The sequence below is a fragment of the Pinus tabuliformis genome, chromosome J (assembly GCF_031772625.1).
Source record: "Pinus tabuliformis cultivar Carrire ecotype Pingquan chromosome J, CPIR1, whole genome shotgun sequence".
Taxonomy (NCBI): domain Eukaryota; kingdom Viridiplantae; phylum Streptophyta; class Pinopsida; order Pinales; family Pinaceae; genus Pinus; species Pinus tabuliformis.
Genome location: NC_142295.1, coordinates 561147024 through 561161518, shown reverse-complemented (window position 1 = coordinate 561161518; position 14495 = coordinate 561147024). Strand labels below are relative to the sequence as shown.

Here is a 14495-nt window from a genome sequence, read left to right as displayed (position 1 = left end):
AGTATCAGATCCTCAAACTACAACTGATTTTCAAGCAAACAGTAATGAAAGCCAAACCTTACAACTGAAAAAATTAAATAATGAAGAAGTACAACTAAACCCAAGGAGGAGAAAGGTCAATAACTTCTATTTCAACAATTCTCATATTTACTAACTCGACAACCTATGCTGGCACAATATTCATCTGAGTTCCACACACAAAGCAAGATTAAACATGGTTCAAAATAAATTATTCAAGAACAGATTCAAAATAAAATGATCTTGAACCTGATCCTATAATATGAATATAACTACTCTTACCAATCAGTCACCTGTTACTGGAATACATAGTCAAAACACACTTGTGGGAGAACAGTAAGCATGCAAATGCACCTACCCAGTTGCTATCGAGACAGCAGTGATCAACCATCAGACTGACACCCTCACAAGAGGCTAGAATATATCCATCAACAAACACCCCACATGACCAACACCACTTGATGTTGATAGTAATTAGGCCATGTTACCCCTCATTTCTACAGGGGGTACCTATAGATTATTGCAGCATATCTCACCACCATTGTAAAGCCCAAGGTCACAAGTCAAAAGCCTTGTGAGAAGCATGCGAGGCCCTGTATTAAGGGTCCTAGATGTGTTTGGTCGGACCATGGGCAGTCCCTTTAGGTTCATCCCTAGTTTCTTTCGTCCTGGATAGGATCAAAGGGTGAGCTCATGGCTCGTCCCTTTAGGTTCATCCCTAGTTTCTTTCGTCCTAGATAGGAATACAGGGCAGGCTTATTTGAGAACTAATAGTTCTACGGGAACCTGCTTTTGTAGTGATGATCACCAGTATATGGGCCAGTCTAGCCCACGTCAAAGTGCACCTATGTCTTACCACATGGTTATGCATCTACTGAGTCTGTATGTGGCCCTGGCATTGGTGCAGTATCCCTCAAACAGTTTTCATACATGGCAGTCTCACACAGACAACTTTCATATTTCCCAATGTAAGTGATCCGGCAAGTAGAAAAGTCAACTTGGTCTCATATTGTTCAACTTGATGAGAGGATGACATGCCACATAAAAAAATTCAAACAGAGAAGGCAGTGGCAAGTTACAGCTGGTCAAAGGTAGTCAAACAGGTACTACAAGTTTCAAGGTGGCTTAACAGGGGCGGATCTTGACAGAATTTAACATGCAATACATAAAATTGGTCTACAAAAAAATAGGAATAATACCCATGTCTTAGTTTCTCCAAATTCCCAATGGCATTAGAGAACCAGCACAGGGGCATTATGATTTGGAGAGGGCAATGATGATGTGGCAAAGCAGGGCATAATTTGGTCAAATGAAGCAAGACTCAGATGAAATCAGACCGAGTTACAGCAAACCCAAGTGGAAGAATTAAAAAATCATCAAGGCATTAGAGATCAAGCAAAAAGGTGGCACGGTCGAGTTTACTAGCTGTTAAAGTCAATTCAACTAACAATTAAAAATTAAAACTATTCGTTTGGAAAGTCAAGAGAATGTTAGGGTATATTTGGACCATTCTTCAACTTTTGGACCATTTTCAAATGGAACATTGGACCTCCAAGGGAAATTTGAGTTAATTCAACCGCTTAGAGGGCAAATTCATGAATATAATTGTATTATTTTAATAAAATTACTAGGTCTTCGACATGCGTATGACAAGTAATAATTTTTCCTAGAGGAAGAGTAGACTAGCTGCTAGTTATCCATTAGAAAAGTTTTATAAAAGACTATCCTCTCTAGAGTTATTGTTATTTTTTTATGAGATAAGAGCCATCAATAAAGAACTTTCATTTGCAAACCTATGTTCAATTTTTTGTCCATTGTGCGGGATGGGTTTTGCTAGCGTTTCTTTTGTTGACTAATCATTGTATCAGGATTTTAATCTAATAAGTTTTCTAATATTTAGATCACATAGGAGCTACTGGGTTGAGCCATCAAGGCGCCAAATAGTCACGTGGAGGAGGCAAACTAGGGAAAAATATCGTTTTGTCTCTTTGTTTTGCAAGCGGGTCATTTCAAGAAGGGTTAGACCATTCTAGCAAAAAGCTTCAACCAAGAAGGAAGCTTGTGTTGATTTGGGGTAGCATCGGATGTGCTCTAGGTCTCAAATTTTGCAGGGAGGCTTGGGCACATGTATTCCAAAGAACCCAGAAAGCGTTTTGGGAAATGCCACCCAGAAACAATTTTATTAAAATAATTAATATTTTTAATGGATTTCCTAAGTCTAAACTTAGGAAAACTAAAATATTAATGGGTATTAATCTAATTGTGGGTGTAACTTCTAGAAGAAGACGAAGATCAAGCCCAAACAATCTGAGCCTTCGATTAGGAGTTAATCTAGGTCGTGGGTTGTCCAACAGAAAGATATAAGAAGGGACTTGAGGGTCATTTGGAAAATACACCGAGAGATCAAGAGATCGAATTTCTGAAGTGACAAGTTCTCAAGAGGAAGTTCAAAGGAGATTTCTTGCAGTGGAGGGGCAAGTATAGCTTGGTTGGAGTATCTTCTCTGGGACCCCGAATACTCAACAGAGAGGCAAAGAAGCACCAGTGGAGGCAACGTAGACCCCGGAAGGACTGACGTTGGGCCAGGAGGACCCACGCAGTGCTTGACGTAGAGCCAGGAGGGCCCACGCAGTGCTTGACGCAGAGCCAGGAGGGCCCACGCAGTGGCAGAGTTGTCTTCCAACAGAAGTCTGAAATTTGTCGGGGAGTTGCCAGATCAGCCGGGAGGGTTGACATCAGAGCTCCAGGAGGCAAGAAGACCCAACGCAGAGCTGACATAGAGCCTCAAAGAGCTCCACACAGTTACTGTGAAGGGGCAGCGCAGTTGTAGCCGGGGATAGTCAGTTCAGCGATCGGATCAGTCGGGATTTGCTAGGTGAAGTGAGGTAATCTCACTAAGTTTTTTGCAAGTGTCTTTTTCTCTGTAACTGGATTGTCGAAAGGGCATCCAGAGTTGTATTCAGAACTACTGCTTAATAATAATAAACCCTCAAAGTTGTTGCACCGATTTTCCCACATTGGGTTTTTCTGGGGACATTTGTCCAAAAATAACAGTGGCTATTGTGTTGTATTTTATTTCTTGCTCAGTATCTTGTTTCCGCTTATAATTTAATTAATTAAAGGTTGCAGTGTATATATTACAATATTTGTTGTAGAAAACTGCAAGTAATTTGTTTAAAGGAATTTAACAAATAAGAGTAATATCATCAGTTGCTGCAGTAGATATTCCTATTGAGGATTTTTCACAGGGTATCAGAGCTGCAGGTGAAGCAAGAAGAGCAGAGCCGGTAGATCCAGCGTTGAGCAAAAAAAGGGAGTTCGAAAAAAGCTGCAAAAGGTAGCAGTTCGAAACCCCCAGAGGGTTGACGCAGTTCCAAGCTGGGAGGGTAGATTTTCGAGGCAGTGTCTCTCTGAGTGAGTCGACGGAGAGAAGCACTTCTAGTTTGAATTTTTGTCGGGACATAGGGAGAAGCACTGAAGCCTCAGCATGAGAGAGCTGGTGGGACACAGATTTTCAGCAGGCAGATTGTTAGGCTGAAAAATATCAGAAGAAAGAAGAGAAGCACCTTGAGGGAACTTTTCCTCAGCAAACTTCCCGCCGAGAAGTCCGTTTTCTCATTAGCTGAGCAGCAGCAGTGAGAAGCAGAGAGGGGATTTTTGACTTTTTTTGGCAGATATGACAACCAATGGCTTGAAAGATCAGGACAGGTTGGACGGAGCATCCAACTACATCATCTGGAAGGCTAGAATGTCTTTCCTTCTAAATGAGCATGCCCTCAAGATGTACGTCAACAACGTGGTGGCTGAACCTGTAGATGCAGATCCACTAAAGAAGTACAGAGTTGAGATGGCAAAGTCCAAGAGGATGACCCTCGATGGAGTCAAGGATCATGTGGTGTGTCACATTGCTAGCAGAGCAACTGCTAAAGAGATGTGGGATGCCTTGGCCGTGTTATATCAGGGATCTTTCGAGCAGCGGAAGATGTACTTAGAGCAAAAGCTGAGATCTGCTCAGATGCAAAAGGGAGAGCGTGTGGATCCATTCCTCACGAAGCTGAAGGAAACCCATGATGAGTTGTCTGTTGCGGGGCATACACCTCAAGATTCAAAGTTGGTTAGACTGGCCCTCAATTTTGTCTCAGATGAGTGGCAAGTCTTTGTCCAGAGTATCCTGGGCAGAGCAACATTGCCGAATTGGGATGAGATGTGGGCAGTTCTAAAACAAGAGGAGTTGAGGAGAGGCCTGGTCAAGGTCAAACTTGACAGAAGCAGCAGCAGCAGTGGGTCAAAGCCCGAGGAGGAGGAGTATAATGCAGCCCTTGCATCGAAGGGATAGCAAGGGCAACAGAGACGAAAGAAGGATGTCTCCAAGGTGAAGTGTTTCAGATGTGGCAAGATGGGCCACTATGCATCCTAGTGTCCTTTGAAGAAAAAGGACAAGGATGAGAAGCACAATCCTAAGGTTGTAGTCGCGAAGATCGAAGTGTGAAAATTCCTATACTCAAGGAACCCCTACTGCAGCAAAATTGAATTTACTTCTCCTCCTTTATTTTAATATACATTATCAAGTTATTTTTTGAAAAATATTGAAGAAAATTACTTCTATAGCCTACACCAATTTAATTTGATTACATGAAACAAGAAACTGAGCAAAGAACAAGATACATAGGACACCATTATTTTTGGACAAAATAGTCCCTGGAAAATCCCAATGAGGAAAAACCAGTGCAATAGCTCTGAGGGTTTTATATTATTAAGCAATAGTTCTGAATACAATGTTGGATGTCCCCCCAACAATCCAGTTACAGAGAAAAATATAATGGCAGAAAACTGAGTGAGATTACCTCACTTCACCCGGCAGTTTCCCGCTGATCTGGCAGCAGAACTGGCAAACCCCGAGCTATCTTTGCGTTGGCCCTGCGTCAGCCCTGCAATGTCTCTTTTTCCTCTTGGAGCTTCTGTGTCAACCTCTCTCGGTTGTTCTCGCAGCTCCCCAACAATTCTGGATTTCTGTGTGAGGGCAACGTCACTTCTAAGTTGGCTCTCCCTGGTTTGGCGTCAACAGTGCGTGGGCCCAGATTGGCCCAGCATCGGTCCCTCTAGGTGTTGCGTTGCCTCCACTAGTGGCTCTCCGCCTCGCTGCCCAGTATTCCCGAACTATTCCTGCCCCTCTCCAAGCCCCAAAAATTTCGAACTCTAGATCAATTCGTTCTCTCGGTGTATTCCTGAATGAACCCCAAGCCTCATTCTTATACTTTTTTCGTTGAGACTTCAACGTTCGAGATTAAGTCTCTAATCAACGGCTAAGATTAAAAACTTGACTTGATCCACTTTCTAGAACATTCTCACCCATATTTTGATTAATACCCATTAATAATTTAATTTTACTAAGTTTAGACTTAGGAACCCCATTAAAAATTTTAATTATTTTAACAAAATACAATCTAGGTGGAATTTCACCAAACAGTTTCTAGGTTCTTTAGAACTCATGTGCCTTAGCCTCTCCACCAATTTACATGGCTAGAGCACATCCGATGCTACCAAAAACTAACACTCCCTCTTAGCGAGGAATGTGCTCTAGCAACAATGCCCAACTGCATGTTGCTCCGTCTCTGAAGCATCTCCTTTCCGCACTATTGTTGCCATCAACATTGTGTTAATGTTGCTACTCTACTGCTGCTAATGACACTTCCACCAACTCTCTCTCAAATGTTGCATCTCCTATGTTGCTAGCACTACCACTGCTAACACTGCATTCGTACTACAACTCAGTTGTTGAGAGAAGAAACTAAAAAACACCCAAAATTACTGAACGAACTGTGTTCAACATATTACCATGTGAATGTTGGAATCTGACTTCTACTAGTCTCTGACCTTTTGAATCTTTTGCGTTGTTGCTGACTTCTGCACTGCTACCAACCTTGCTCTGCGTTGATCAGTCTTTGGTCTCAGGCTACTACATTTGTCTCTCCAACCAACCCACTGCATCATCTAACACTAAATCCATCTCGCTACTGCTGAATCTCGGGCTCTCGTAGCAAGGAATTGATCCAAGAGGCGGGTTCCTCAAGGATCCTGCCCACATGTAGTCCTCTTGACTACAGTTCTATAGCGCCCCATTTCCCTCCTGGAGATGCATGGGCACTCATGGCAAACTCATCTTCGTCATTTTTTGTTGGAGCATTCTTAGGATCATGTTTCTCATCCTTATCCTTTTGCTTCAAAGGACACTGGGATGCAAAGTGGCCCATCTCGCCACATCTGAAACATTTCACCTTTGAAATGTCCTTCTACTTCTTCTTCTGTTGTCCCTTTGATTTTAGAGTTGCGTTCTCCTCCTCCTCCTTGGTCTTCATGTCACTCCCACTGCTGCCATTGAGGTTGACCTTAACCAGATCCCTCCTTAATTCTTCTTGTTGAAAGGCTACCCACATCTCCTCCCATGAAGGTAGTCTTTCCCTGCCCAATATACTTTGGACGAAGACTTGTCATTCATCCGAGACTCCATTCAAGGTCGTCCTTACCATCGCGGTGAACTGAGGAGTAGACCCCAATGCAGCAAGTTGGTCTCTGGTGTCCTGAAGACATTGAAGATAGGAGTTAACCCCTTCTCCCTTCTGCATCAATGTCTGCTACAACTTTTGTTCTGAGTACATCTTCTGTTGTTCGGAAGAACCTTCATACAATGAAGACAAAGCTTCCCACATTTCTTGGGCTATATCTTTGCCTTGCAAGTGTGAGACCACATGATCTCGAACTCCATCGAGTATGTACCTCTTCACCTTTGCCTGCTCGGCTTTGTACTTCTTCTTCTTATCATTGTCCACGGGAACATCCACAACACTCTTGACGTAAAATCGAGATCGTACTCCTCCAGAACAGCTAAGATTCTGGTCTTCCATATGACATAGTTGGAAGCTCCTTCCAACCTATCCTGATCTCTGAGCCCATGTGATGCCATCTCACCCAAACTGTCGAATTGACTCCTCTAGTCACTGCGTAGCACTGGTCTGTTGCTCGACAAGTGAAAAATTCAAACTTTTGGCGAGAAAAGTCCTCTAAGGAGAAAATTCCCCTTCTATGTGTCTTTGCTCTTTTCCGACAGATTTCTGCCCCGGCAGAAACTGCGCCCTTCAAGCACTGCACTGAGAATCCACATCACTCCCTCTACCTCTACAAGCTCATGAACCAGAAATCATACCTCTCTATCGACTCTCTCACAGAGGGATTTCCTCGGAATCTCTGCTTTCTTGGCAAGTACTGTGCAATCCCTTCAAGTGGATTCGAATTACTGCCAAATGCAGCTATTGGCCTCTCTGCTCAGCATTGGATCTACTCTTCTTGTTTCAAAATCAATGCTCTGATACCATGTGAAAATTCCTATACTCGAGGAACCCCTACTACAGCAAAACTAAATTTACTTCTCCTACTTGATTTTAATATTCATTATCAAGTTATTTTCTTTAAAATATTGAAGTAAATTACATCTGCATCCTACACCAAATTAATTTGATTACATGAAACAAGAAACTGAGCAAAGAACAAGATACATAGGACAGTTATTTTTGGACAAAATAGTCCCCGGAAAAACCCAATGCAGGAAAACCGGTGCAGCAGCTCTGAGGGTTTTATATTATTAAGCGGTAGTTCTGAACACAATTCTGGATGCCCTCCCGGCAATCCAGTTACAGAGAAAAATATAATGGTGGAAAACTGAGTGAGATTCCCTCACTTCACCCGGCAGTTTTCGGCTGATCTGGCAGCAAAACTGGCAAACCCTCGGTTATCTCTTCGTTGGCGCTGCATCAGCCCTGCGATGTCTCTTTTGCCTCTTGGAGCTTCTGCGTCAACCTCTCCCAGCTGCTCTGGCAGCTCCCCGGCAGTTCCAGATTTCTGCGTGAGGGCAGCCTCACTTCTGTGTTGGCTCTCCTAGTTCAGCGTCAAGCCAACATGGGCCAAGACTGGCCCAGTGTCAGTCCCTCTACGTGTTGCACTACCTGCACTGGTGGCTCTCCACCTCTCTGCCCAGTATTCTCGAAATATCCCTGCCCCTCTGCTGCAGAATGATCACTTAGTTCGAATTTCTCAGCGTCCAAGCCCCAGAAATTTCGAACACTAGATCAATTCGTTCTCTCGATGTATTCCTGAATGAACCCTAAGCCTCCTCCTTATACTTTTCTTGTTGAGACTTCAACGGCCGAGATTAAGTCTCTAACCAACGACTAAGATTAAAAACTTGACTTGATCCGCTTTCTAGAACATTCTCACCCATATTTTGATTAATACCCATTAATACTTTAATTTTCCTAAGTTTAGACTCTGAAATCCCATTAAAAATATTGATTATTTTAATAAAACACAATCTGGGTGGAATTTCACCGAACAGTTTATGGGTTTCTTTATAACTCATGTGCCTTAGCCTCTCCACCAATTTTCATGGCTGGAGCACATCTGATACTACCAAAAACTAACACAAAGAGGTGAAGTTTTCCATGACAGCAGAGATACCTCTAGGAGGGAGGTGGGCTGATTTAGAATTGTAGTTCGAAAGAGCTACAGATGGGCAGGATCCTTGAGGAGTCCACCTCTCGAATCAATACCTTGCTATGGGAGCCCATATCAGGAATAGCAAGATGGACTAGTGTCGGATGGTGCCGAGGAGTGTTGGGGAGACGGTTGCAGTGGCTAGGAGCGTTAGAGGCTGAACAACGCAGAGCAGAGTTCGCAGCAGTGCAGATGGAACAGGGCAGAAATCAGCAGCAGCGCAGTAGATTCAGAGGGTTAGCGCGGAGACTGATAGCAATCAAGCTTCAACATTCATGTGGTATCATACTGAACACAGTAAGTTCAGTAATTTTGAATGTTTTTCAGTTGCTTCTCTTAGCAACTGAGTTGCAATACGGATGCAGTGTTAGCAATGGCAATGCTAGCAGCATAGCAAATGCAACATTTGAGAGGGAGTTGTAGTACAAATGTAGCATTGGCAATGGCAGTGTCAAAGGCAGTAGTATAGTTGCAGCAGCAACGCAATAGTTGGTGGACATGTCAGACATTAGCAGCGCAGAAGACGATGCTTCAGAGTCAAAGCAGTATGCAGCAGCAGTATATTGCTAGAGCACATTCCTCGCTAAGAGGGAGTGTTGATTTGGGGTAGCATCGGATGTGCTCTAGGCCTCAAATTTTGCAAGGAGGCTTGGGCACATGTATTCCAAAGAACCCAAAAAGCGTTTTGGGAAATTCCACCCAGAAACGATTTTATTAAAATAATTAATATTTTTAATGGAGTTCCTAAGTCTAAACCTAGGAAAATTAAAATATTAATGGATATTAATCTAATTGTGGGTGTAACTTCTAGAAGAATACGAAGATCAAGCCAAAATGATCTGAGCCTTCAATTAGCAGTTAATCTAGGCCGTTGGTTGTCCAACAGAAAGATATAAGAAGGGGCTTGAGGGTCATTTGGAAAATACACCGAGAGATCAAGAGATCGAATTTTTGAAGTGACAAGTTCTCAGGAGGAAGTTTGATTGAGGAGATTTCTTGCAGTTGAGGGGCAGGGATAGTTTGGTTCGAGTATCTTCTCCGGGACCCCAAACACTCAACATAGAGGCAGAGAAGCACCAATGGAGGTAGCGTAGACCCAAGAAGGACTGACGCAGGGCCAGAGGGGCCACGCTGTGCTTGACACAGAGCCAGAAGGGCCAACGCAGAGTCAGAGTTGTCTTCCAGCAAAAATTTGAAATTTGATGGCGAGCTACCGGATCAACTGGGAGGTTTGATGTCAGAGCTCCAGGAGGCAAGAAGACCCAATGCAGAGCTGCCGCAAAGCCTCAGAGAGCTCACATAGGCCCACGCAGTCACTGTGTAGGGGCAGCACAGTTGTAGTCAAGGATAGTCAATTCAGCTGCCAGATCAGTCGGGATTTGCCGGGTGAAGTGAGGTAATCTCACTAAGTTTTATGCCAGTGTCTTTTTCTCTATAACTAGATTGTCGGAAGGGCATCTAGAGTTGTATTCAAAGCTATTGCTTAATAATAATAAACACTCATAGTTGTTGCACCAGTGTTCCCGCATTGGGTTTTTTCGGGGACATTTGTCCAAAAATAACAGTGTTTATTGTGTTGTATTTTCTTTCTTGCTCAGTATCTTGTTTCCGCTTATAATGTAATTAAGTGAAGGTTGCAGTGTATGTATTACGATATCTTCCGTAGAAAACTGTGAGTAATTTGTTTGAAGGAATTTAACAAATAGGAGTAATATCATCAGTGGTTGCAGTAGTAATTTTCACATGTTGTACTCTCACACTCAAATCAAAGGTTAGAGAACACCACATTAAGGGGTCACCCCTGGTTGGGTCAAAAAAGTAGAGGAGTATTAAGTCACAAGTAGGGGTGATTTCTCTTGTAGACCAAGTCCACTTCCCCAAGAAAAGGTGCAATATCAACTTAAGGAGACGTATGTTTCACATCCCACCAAGTGAAATACATTTATTTCCATACATGGTACAATTTGCAACAACCATTCTATTTTTAAGAACTCAAAAACCTTATTTTTTGTTTTAGCTTAGGATTTTACTTGTTGATTTTTACAATGTTATTTCATAAAGAGCAAGAATTTAACCTTGGGTTATTGAAAATAATGCTAAATTTTGACCAAGCCCTTTAGTTTAGGGTTTTACTTGTTGATTTTTACAATGCTATTTCATGAAGAGCAAGAATTTAATCTTGGGTTATTGAAAATAATGCTAAATTTTGATCAAGCCCCCAGGGAGCAACTCAAGTGGTGATGGTTGTGAAAATGAAGTGTTATGTGTGAGGAGGTTCAAGGTTTGACATGTGCAGAAGGGGCATACGTAGGCACCTAGAGGTTATAGTGGTAGCAATTGCAATTGACCAGGGCTACGACAGAGCGCCCCCCACTTGAATTTGCTCCCGAAGCGCGTTCCTGCAAAAAAAATCGCTCCCTAGCTTTCTTCGTAAAAAAAAATCGCAAAGATATTCCAAATGCAATTTTTTTTCAAAGAAACAATTTTTTAGTGGGGCAACCTAATATTCAAGCCTATGGCCCTATTATTGATATGCAATTCATGGTAATGTTAAATTTTTAAAGTTACCACGAAATGACTTAGGATGTTTGAGAGTGGTTCCGACCTCAATGGATTTCATATGGAGAAAGTGTGAAAATTTCTAAATAGAAATCCAACTGCAATAACTGATATTATTTCTTCTACTTATTACTTTAGAAATAAGCTATTCACAGTGTTTCTACAGCAAATATCAAAATAAATTCTACTGCAGTCTTCACAATAAAATATTGCAGAAAGTAAATGCAAGTAAAAATATTAGCACAAGTATAGTCATAATGACAATTATTTTTGGACAATTGTCTCTGGAAAAACCCAATGCGGGAAAACCGGTGCAGCAAATGAGGGTTTCTTTATTGATCTTCAGCGAAAATCTCATGTTCAAGATACAACCAGCAGAATAGAAGAGGAATTTCTGTGAGAAATTTTACAAACAATATTCTCATGTTTCTCAGTGAGATTCTGACTCTAGAGAGGACCTGTTGCCCTCTCTGCGTCTCACTATGTCAGTTTCTGCGTAGGGACTGCGTAGTCCTAGCATCACTGCCTCTGCGTTGTCCCTCCTCTGCTCTACGTCTTCTTTCTGCTCTTGCACTCCCCATTGATGTTGATGCCCTCTCTCCTTCTCACTTGCAACTCTCCCTCTGATTCAATTTCCTCTTGTCGAACTTCAACCAGTGAGAATATAATGTTCCAAACTTAAACAAGCAGTGATATACAAAAGCAAATACGATTCATACACAAAAAAAATTAAACGATCAGCAAATACTCAATACACATCAGAAATGAGAACCAGCTGAGCCATTTTATTAATGGAATGGAGCAAGTACAATAGTGTGGAAAGTGCACCTAGGCCTGCCTCAAGGGCAAGCTCGACAGAACCAGGTATCAAACAGTAATCTCAATGTTGGAAAGTAACTTCTCCTCTAATGCTTTGCGTTATCTCCCCAGTAACTGCAAGTGCTGGCTGGAAAGGAGCTGCAAGAAACCTCATCTTCGATGCTCAAAAAACAATGGAACTTCAACCACAAGCTCCTTGGTCAAAACCCACAAAAACCCAGAATGAGTTTGACCTGAATCCAAACTCCCAAATTCGACCTCCTTTATGGCCCACGCCCTCCAAACAGGGCCAAAAATACGGCCTGTAAGAGATGGCCACAAAGTCCTCCTCCAAGCTCTGAAAGGGAAGCAAACACCACTCAAAATATCTCCTCCGACCTCCATGATAAAGCTCAGCCTCAAGGACTGATGATCTACCCACCAGGTGAGCTCCCTATACTGCCTCTGCGCTGGCCCAAGTAGTGCGAAAATCACACTATCAAGCAAGAAGCTCAATCAGCTCCCAAACTCTCCCAAATGCTAACAATCCTCCCTAGCCTCCTCTCCAAAAAATCTCACATCAAAACTCCACTGTTAAGCACCAACAATAAACTCAGCCTCCTCTCCATTGTGTCCTCCGGTAATACGCACCACCTGGAAGGAAATGCTACTGCCGGAAATCACAATGTGATCCTCCTCCTGAAGAAATGAAGAAAACCTTCCTAGGGTGGTACTCGAAGTCCCCCGAAGAAAGGGTGACCTCTTTGCCTAAAGAACTCATGCTAAACATCCAGTGACTCGGCAAAGCAGCTCGAGCAACCAAAGAAAAATCGATATACTCCAATGATGAATGAGAAGAGGAGAGTTTGCCTTATATAGTTTTCGTGGAGCACTTTTCCCTCCATTTCATCTTCCATCGAGGGCCCTCACTTAACCACCATCATGCAAAAGTTAACCCCCTCCATGCAAATCGAACTAGGGAATGAATAATTCCCTAGTGAGGGTGGCCCCCATGTGTAACTTAACTACAAAACAAACATCTTCTCCTAAGTCTAATCTCCTAATAAAATCAAATGGGGTCCACTAACTCCAAAATTTACCCCGTAATACAAAAATTAATCTTGTTCCAAAACAATCTAGGAAGGGACATGACAGTCCTCCCCTCCCAAATGTTGCTTGTCCCCAAGCAACTTCAATGCTGGATGCTCAAGAATGTGCTCTCCCTCCCAAGTGGCATCCTCATCTGGTAAATTCTTCCATCGCACCAAATACTCTCTGATGATCTGTAATGTCTGTTCCTAAATAATTTTGGAACAAGGTTTAATTTTGTATTATGGGGCCAATTTTGGAGTTAGTGGCCCCCATTCGATGTTATAAGGAGATTAGATTAGGAGAAGATGTTTTGTTTTAAAGTTAAGTTACACACGGGGGCCACCCTCACTAGGGAATTACGCACTCCCTAGTTCAATATGCATAGAGGGGAGATAACTTTTATATGGTGTTGGTTAAGTGAGGCCCATGATGGAGGACAAAATGGAGGGAAAATTCCCCCACGAAAACTATATAAGGAGGGCAACTCTCATCTTCTTATTCATTCATGACTGTATATCTATTTCTCTTGGTTGCTCGAGCTACTTAGCCGAGTCATTGGCTGTTTAGCACAAGTTCTTCAAGCGAAGAGCTCATCCTTTCTTCGGGGGACTTCAAGTGCCACCCTAGGAAGGTTTCCTTCATTTCTTCAAGAGGAGATTCACATTGTGATTTCCAGCAGTAGCATTTCCTTCCAGGTGGTGCATATTTCTGGAGGACACAGTGAGAGAGGAAGCCGAGTTGTTTGTGGAGCTGAGTAGTGGAGTTTTGCTGTAAGATTTTCCGAAGGAGAGACTAAGGAGGATTGTCAGCCTTTGGGGGAGTTTGGAAGCTAATTGAGCTTCAAGTTTAACAGTGTGACTTTCGCACTACTTGGGCCAGCGCAAAGGCAATGTTTGGGGAGCTCATTTGGTGGGTAGAGCATCAGCCTTTGAGGTTGAGCTTTGCCATGGAGATTGGAGGAGCCATTTGGGGTGAAGTTTGCTTACTTTCCAGAGCTGGGAGGAAGACTTTGTGGCCATTTCTTGCAAGTCGTTTTGCTAGAGCAGCTTGGAGGGCGTAGGCAATACAGGAGGTCAAATTTGGGTGGTTGGTTCTAGGACAAACCCCTTCTCGGTTTTTCTGGATTTTGTCCAAGGAGTTTGTGGCTGAAGTTTCATCATTTTCTTAGCACCGGAGGCGAGGTTTCTTGCAGCGCCTTTCCAACCAGCAATTGTCATAACTAGGAGACAACGTAGAGCTTTAGAGGAGCAGTTGCTTTTTAGCATTGGGATTATTGTCGACACCTAGGTTCTGTCTAGCTTTCCCTTGAGGCAAGCCCAGGTGCTGTTTCCATACTATTATACATTGCTCCATTAATAAATAAAATGGCTCAGTTGGCTGTCATCCATGTTGTGTATTGAATATTTGTTAATAGTTTAATTTTTCTGTGCAAAAATTGAACTGGCTTTTGTATATCATCGTTTGTTTAAGTTTGGAACATTACA

General features: G+C 42.6%; 1 protein-coding gene across 3 annotated transcripts in view; it reads right to left on the bottom strand.

The window, feature by feature from the left end:
• Nucleotides 1-14495, bottom strand: part of LOC149228245 (uncharacterized) — a 313794-nt gene that overhangs the window by 231018 nt on the left and 68281 nt on the right. The window lies entirely within an intron of this gene.